The sequence below is a fragment of the Pteropus medius genome, unplaced genomic scaffold (assembly GCF_902729225.1).
Source record: "Pteropus medius unplaced genomic scaffold, Ma_sr-lr_union100, whole genome shotgun sequence".
NCBI lineage: Eukaryota > Metazoa > Chordata > Mammalia > Chiroptera > Pteropodidae > Pteropus > Pteropus medius.
In genome coordinates, this window is record NW_024349519.1 from 19,090,721 (window position 1) to 19,096,720 (window position 6,000).

The following is a 6,000-nucleotide window of genomic DNA, read 5'->3' on the forward strand; positions in this document are numbered from 1 at the left end:
AAATCCTAAACATGACTTAGAATAAATATAGGCAACACTGAAGGTAGCGTAAAAGAAAATCTGGGTTGAATAAAGCTGGATGGGCATATCAAACCTGCATATATACATGACACATACACACATAACCAGGAAAAATAAGGAAAATATCTGTAAACATTTTAAATTTCAAAACTAAAGTATTTACTCATCATAAAGAAGAAAGGAGAATGTGGAGGAGGAAGAAAAAGAAAAGAAGTTAGCTGGACATAGACTTCAACATTAAACGCTAACTGTTTTAAGACAAAGAAATAATAACTACATAGTTTTGAGGGTAAAGTTTTGTACCAAGCATTCTGTTTCCCATATATTTGTGATAGCAGCTAAAACATATTTGCATGTATAAGTGCTCAGAAATCTTTGTATACTCTTCTAATGGAAAATGTTGACAATATTTTAATCAAAATAAGAAATAAGAAATCAAGAACAGGAACTAAGATTAACTATTTAAAAATCATTAACATTGACTTAGTCTAAGTAATTATTGCAAATATAATTTTAAATATAATAATTTCAAAAATTATTCACTATTAATAAGGTAGGTGAAAAATCATAGACTAGTTCAAATAAAACAAAGGCATGCTAAATATTCTATCTTACGAGAGGAAAGGGGACTCAAATATGCTATATCCTTTTAACCTATGATTAAGAAAAAAATAAGTTCATGTATATTTATTTGCATATATATAGAAGAATCAAAATTCAATGACATTTACATTATAATCAATAGTAAAATAGGAAATTAATAAAACAGAATGAGGCAAGTGGGATCAATGGCATCTCTGACAGTAAATATTAGTAGCTACTTGGATTAAAAATTATCCAAATATGTAATTTTCAATTGTGTAGTTTTTGCATCAGAAACATAGAAAGTATCAAAGCAAAGTTACGAGAAAGGTATTGCTAAATATTTTACTCAAACATGTACACACACACACTCACACACAAAATAAAGCAGAATAGGCAATAGTAGTAGCTAGTATCAGAAAACAGTAGAATATAGGCCAAAAATTCCATTTTGTTGCAATTTCTAAAGAAGTCATAATAGATATGTGCACTTATGTATCAAAAGTATGTGTGAGTGTACTTTTTAAAGGTGAATTAATGAGTAATGAACACTTCTGGGATTCCGTAACCAACTCAATTTATTGATATTAAATTTTCATTTATATTTTATATTTATTTTTCTATCTGCCCTTACTGAATCTTCTAATAAATATTTCATGAATAAATCATAGCAGGAAAATAAATTTTGGAGATCTGATTTTTTATCCATTCATAATTTTTAAATGGTGAACTACAAATAAAAAGAACAAAATTAAAAAGGTAAAAAATAATTTCCACACACTAACGACCAAATTTTATTCAATGAAGAAACCCTAGGAGCTTTTCACTTCAAATCAATAATAGCATAACTATTAATTCTATCATATTATTTTAGAAACTCTAGCCAATGATATGATTATGTATGTAAAACTCAGGAGAATATATTAAATTGTCAAAATATGTAGAGACATAACATTTCAACATGAGAAGATATAAAATTATAAAAATATAAATAAACTTTAGAAGAATTTATAAATTTAATTCAATTTTCTTAATTGGAAAGTTGACAAATTGATTTTAAAGTACTTCTGAGAATGTAAAGTTTAGAAAAAATATTAGTAGAGATTTGTATTTTAAAAATAATACACATTTTAAAGACACAAAATTTAAAACAATGTACCAATTCAGCAGTTACAGAGATATACATCAAAGAAGCAGAAAAGAAAATGCATGAATAGACCCTAGCATATGTCAATTTTTAGTTTAAGTTAACATGGAGGAACTATTGAGTTTCTTAATAGACGAGGTAGCCACACCCAGTCAATCACTTGAGTAAAAAAAATTCTTTACTTACCATTAAATATGAATTACAATTATAAAGTAAATTATAGAGGAAATAAAGATCTAAAATGTAGAATAATGAGAATCCCGTATCAGTGGTTCCTAAACCACTCTGAAACATAAGTTTGACATTCTACAAGAAGTCAAGAAAATGCCCAAATATGTTTCTATCAGGAAAAATGTTACATCAAATTAAGCATTTTTTTTCTGTAGAAGTATGCAGAGGCTTTATTATGATTTGAAAATGCACAATATACTTTGTAAATTTTCAAGAAAGGCTATTGCTTGCAGTAATTTTAAAACTAATTTCCTCAAGATAATTTTTGAGAGCACTTCCGTTTCAGTCAGGACTCTTACTCACAAGTGGCAGAGTAAGTGCAAAAGGGAATATGATGTGAACCAGAAACATGAACACTGTCACAACTAAGCCTCTCTTCTCTCTCCAACCTTTTCTTCTCTAAATACATCGGCTTCTGTGTTTTCTACTGCAAAGTGGACTTTACCTCTTTCCTACATTGCAAATGATGTCAGTTTAAAAATTCGGAGAGGAATCTGATTGACCTGGCTTGAATCATATGCACATCCCTGGGTAAATTACAGGTGTTGGTTATAGTCAGAAGATAAAGTGCTAGAATTAGTCCAAACTGGACCAAGAACCTAACTTTGTCCTGTTTATGGGAGAATGAAAGCCCAGACATGGCCACATCTCTTCCAGCCAGACTCATTAATATTTTCTGGAAGATTGCCCATCAGTATATATTCTGGAAAATGCTGATTAAGAAGAAAAAAATATAATTTAATAATTACAATAATTATTACTGCAAACATTTATGAGTGCTAACTTAAAATGTGCAGGGTGTTATTCTAAGTGCTTTCTATTTTTCATTTATTTAGTCCTCATGCAAAACTTAAGCCTCATGGCCGTCCTTTGCGTAAAGCATTATTAATAGCTATTGTAGAAGAAATCGAGGCACAAAGAATATAAATATCAAGTGGAATTCATATAACCAGGAAGATGTAGGATGAACTCTTAAGAAATAAGCATTATTATATTTTAAAAGATCAATTCAATAACCTAATCTCAATGCCAATGATTTTGATATAATCTTTTGGAAAACTAGTATTATAAGAAATTCTTGATTGGTAGTAACATAAACTTAAATGAGGTGAAAAATTAATTATATGGTATTGTACTGTATAAAGATTAGCAAACCAAGTGCTGTACTTTCAAAATATTTGTAAAGAAACTTATTAGCTTTGATTTTTATTTTTGACACTACTTATGGTTATTTAATTTTAAGTAGTATATGCATTATTCACTTGTTACATTTAGCAATAGAAAACTATTTGGATAACTCTCAAGTAGAGGTTTAAAAATAATTTGAAGTAGCAAAGATATTTAATTGGCAAAGTCATTGAAATTAATGCAAGTTCATGAACATTAATTCAAATAGTGAAATAAAAGTTTACTAAAGTGGACTGTTTACCACTAAAAAGGCCAAATATGTTACCACTTAGTGAAAGGGAAAATTAAGCTAAGTTATATGAAAGGCCTTTACTCTGTTCTCTGTCTCAAACATCGGAAAAAAAATTACTGGGTTGTGTGAGTTCTGCTCTTCGAGGCAATTAGAGTTTGTGTTCTCTAATTCACAAAAGTTTATTGAACATCTATTTTATGCCAGTCACCATGACATAGAAAGATATGACCATGAATGTCACAGTCATGGTCTTCCTTTTATGGTGCTGAAAGTCTTGAAGATGACACAGGCAAATAATTTTGAATATTATATACATGTTAGAAAAAGAAGCTTTTTTCCCTTCAACAATTCTGAGACTCTAACCAAGTGAAAATAATGAGCTATTGTAGTAGTAAAGAGTACCTAATAATGGTGAATTACATCAAACAAGATAGAGTATTCTTACATAAAATCACCATAAATTTGAGGCAAAGACTAAAAACCTTCTGAAAGCAGTTTTTGCTAAGGATGTGTGTGTGTACATATGTGTATGTAATAATGTATTCAGATAATCTGAAACTAGGTATGAATGTATAAAATTATTCCATTTCCATTCCTCAGACTTAGACATATTCAAAGCTCATTAAAATTGGAAAATAGGGCACATTTGAGGAGATTCAACCAGAGCCCAAGTGGTTACAATACAGATCAAAGAAAAATATACATATCACTAATTTCTCTGGATAAACCTTTTCTTTAAAGTTTGAATACACAGTTAGGCATGTGTATACAAAAAATGTAGACACACACGTGCATGCACACAATGAATAAATAACCAATATGATGCTTATAGAATTATTTCAATACTGTGGGAGAAGAACATCATTATGAATACCCTAAGTGAATTCTTAAAATAATTGAGGAAAAGCATTGCTGAGTGAGCAAATGTGCAGACACCCTATGCATGCTTTTAGAGAACAGATTGTTAATTTCAAATACAGAGGAGAAAAAAGTAGTGACACTGATTTTAGTCGAGTAAAGACAAGCAAATGCCTTGTCATGGCCCGTCTGACTGTGACATTCTGGCCTTCATTATGAGCCAGATAAGTCTTCGTATCTCAGAGGACGTTTACCTAAAAGGTACAGTGTTGATGAGAAAGTGTTCTGAAACAACAGATATGAATCCAGGCTGTCTGCTCACACAGATAATTTTTCTGTTTCCCTCATATACAGCCCTCTAAGAAGTAGCCGTCTCAGAATCACTCCTATTCAAAGGTGAGCAATTATAAGAAAGTAGTCAATCAGAATGGTACCTAAGCAAAAATATTACAATAAAAGGAGACCAACATGATTGAGAAAAATCAGATGAGGAACATAAATCAATGTGCAGCAAAACTGAAGAAGTAGAACAAATTCCAAGCGTGTTCTCATAAAGAAATGGTGAGTAAAGATTGTAGTAAATATGTGGATAATTCTAAACTAATATCGACTATACAAACAATAATAATTTCTAATTTGAAGAGCAAAATAAATTAGATATAATTAAATACCAGACCACAGGGCTCTGTAAGTCAGGGTTGGGCAATCAAAATTTTAAGTTACTTTTATCGCTCAGGAGAAGTACAGATATAGATAACTTTAGATTTCAAAAATGTACATTAAATTTCTAGATATAACCGCTAAAGTACTAGGCATTTAGAAAAAAAAGTTAACTGGGTGTACTAGAGACATACCAGGTAGTCAAGGATAAAGACAGCTTAAAATTAAGAGGAAGGAAAAACATATTCCAAGTAAATAGTAACAACAACAACAGAAAATAGGTATGTTATATTTTTAAAAAGACAAAACAGACTTATCAGGGAAAAAAAAAATCTGAAGGCAAAGAAGAGCACTTTACAGAAGTAAAAGATTCAATTATCCAGGTAGATATCTCAGATATGTACTAAAAATAATTCCTTTAAAATTTATACCACAACACATTATATTGACAAATCTACCTTCATAATGGAAGGATTTCATTACAATAATGGCAAACATTTATGAGTGCTAACTTAAAATGTGCAGGGCGTTATTCTAAGTGCTTTCTATTTTTCATTTATTTAGTCCTCATGCAAAACTTAAGCCTCATGGCCGTCCTTTGCGTAAAGCATTATTAATAGCTATTGTAGAAGAAATTGAGGCACAAAGAATATAAATATCAGGTGGAATTCATATAACCAGGAAGATGTAGGATGAACTCTTAAGAAATAAGCATTATTATATTTTAAAAGATCAATTCAATAACCTAATCTTGATGCCAATGATTTTGATATAATCTTTTGGAAAACTAGTATTATAAGAAATTCTTGATTGGTAGTAACATAAACTTAAACTTAAATCACATAATTTATAAACCAATTAGACAAAAATATTAGGCATGTAGATTTGAAAAAATTAACAAGCTTGATGTAATACATGTATATGGAATATTGCATTCTAGAAATAAAAATTACACATTTTTTTCAAGGACATGGATTGTTTATGGAAACTGACCATAGATATAGTCGATGACTTTTAACATAATTCAAAGTCAATATTACACAGACTCTCTGACTCCAGTGTAGTTAAATATCAGTAAAAA

At 29.8% G+C, this 6,000-nt stretch overlaps 1 protein-coding gene across 3 annotated transcripts in view; it reads right to left on the bottom strand.

Moving 5' to 3' along the window:
* The window catches only part of PIK3C2G (phosphatidylinositol-4-phosphate 3-kinase catalytic subunit type 2 gamma), a 275,531-nt gene that overhangs the window by 266,263 nt on the left and 3,268 nt on the right, over nt 1-6,000 (bottom strand). The gene's annotated exons all lie outside the window — the stretch shown is intronic.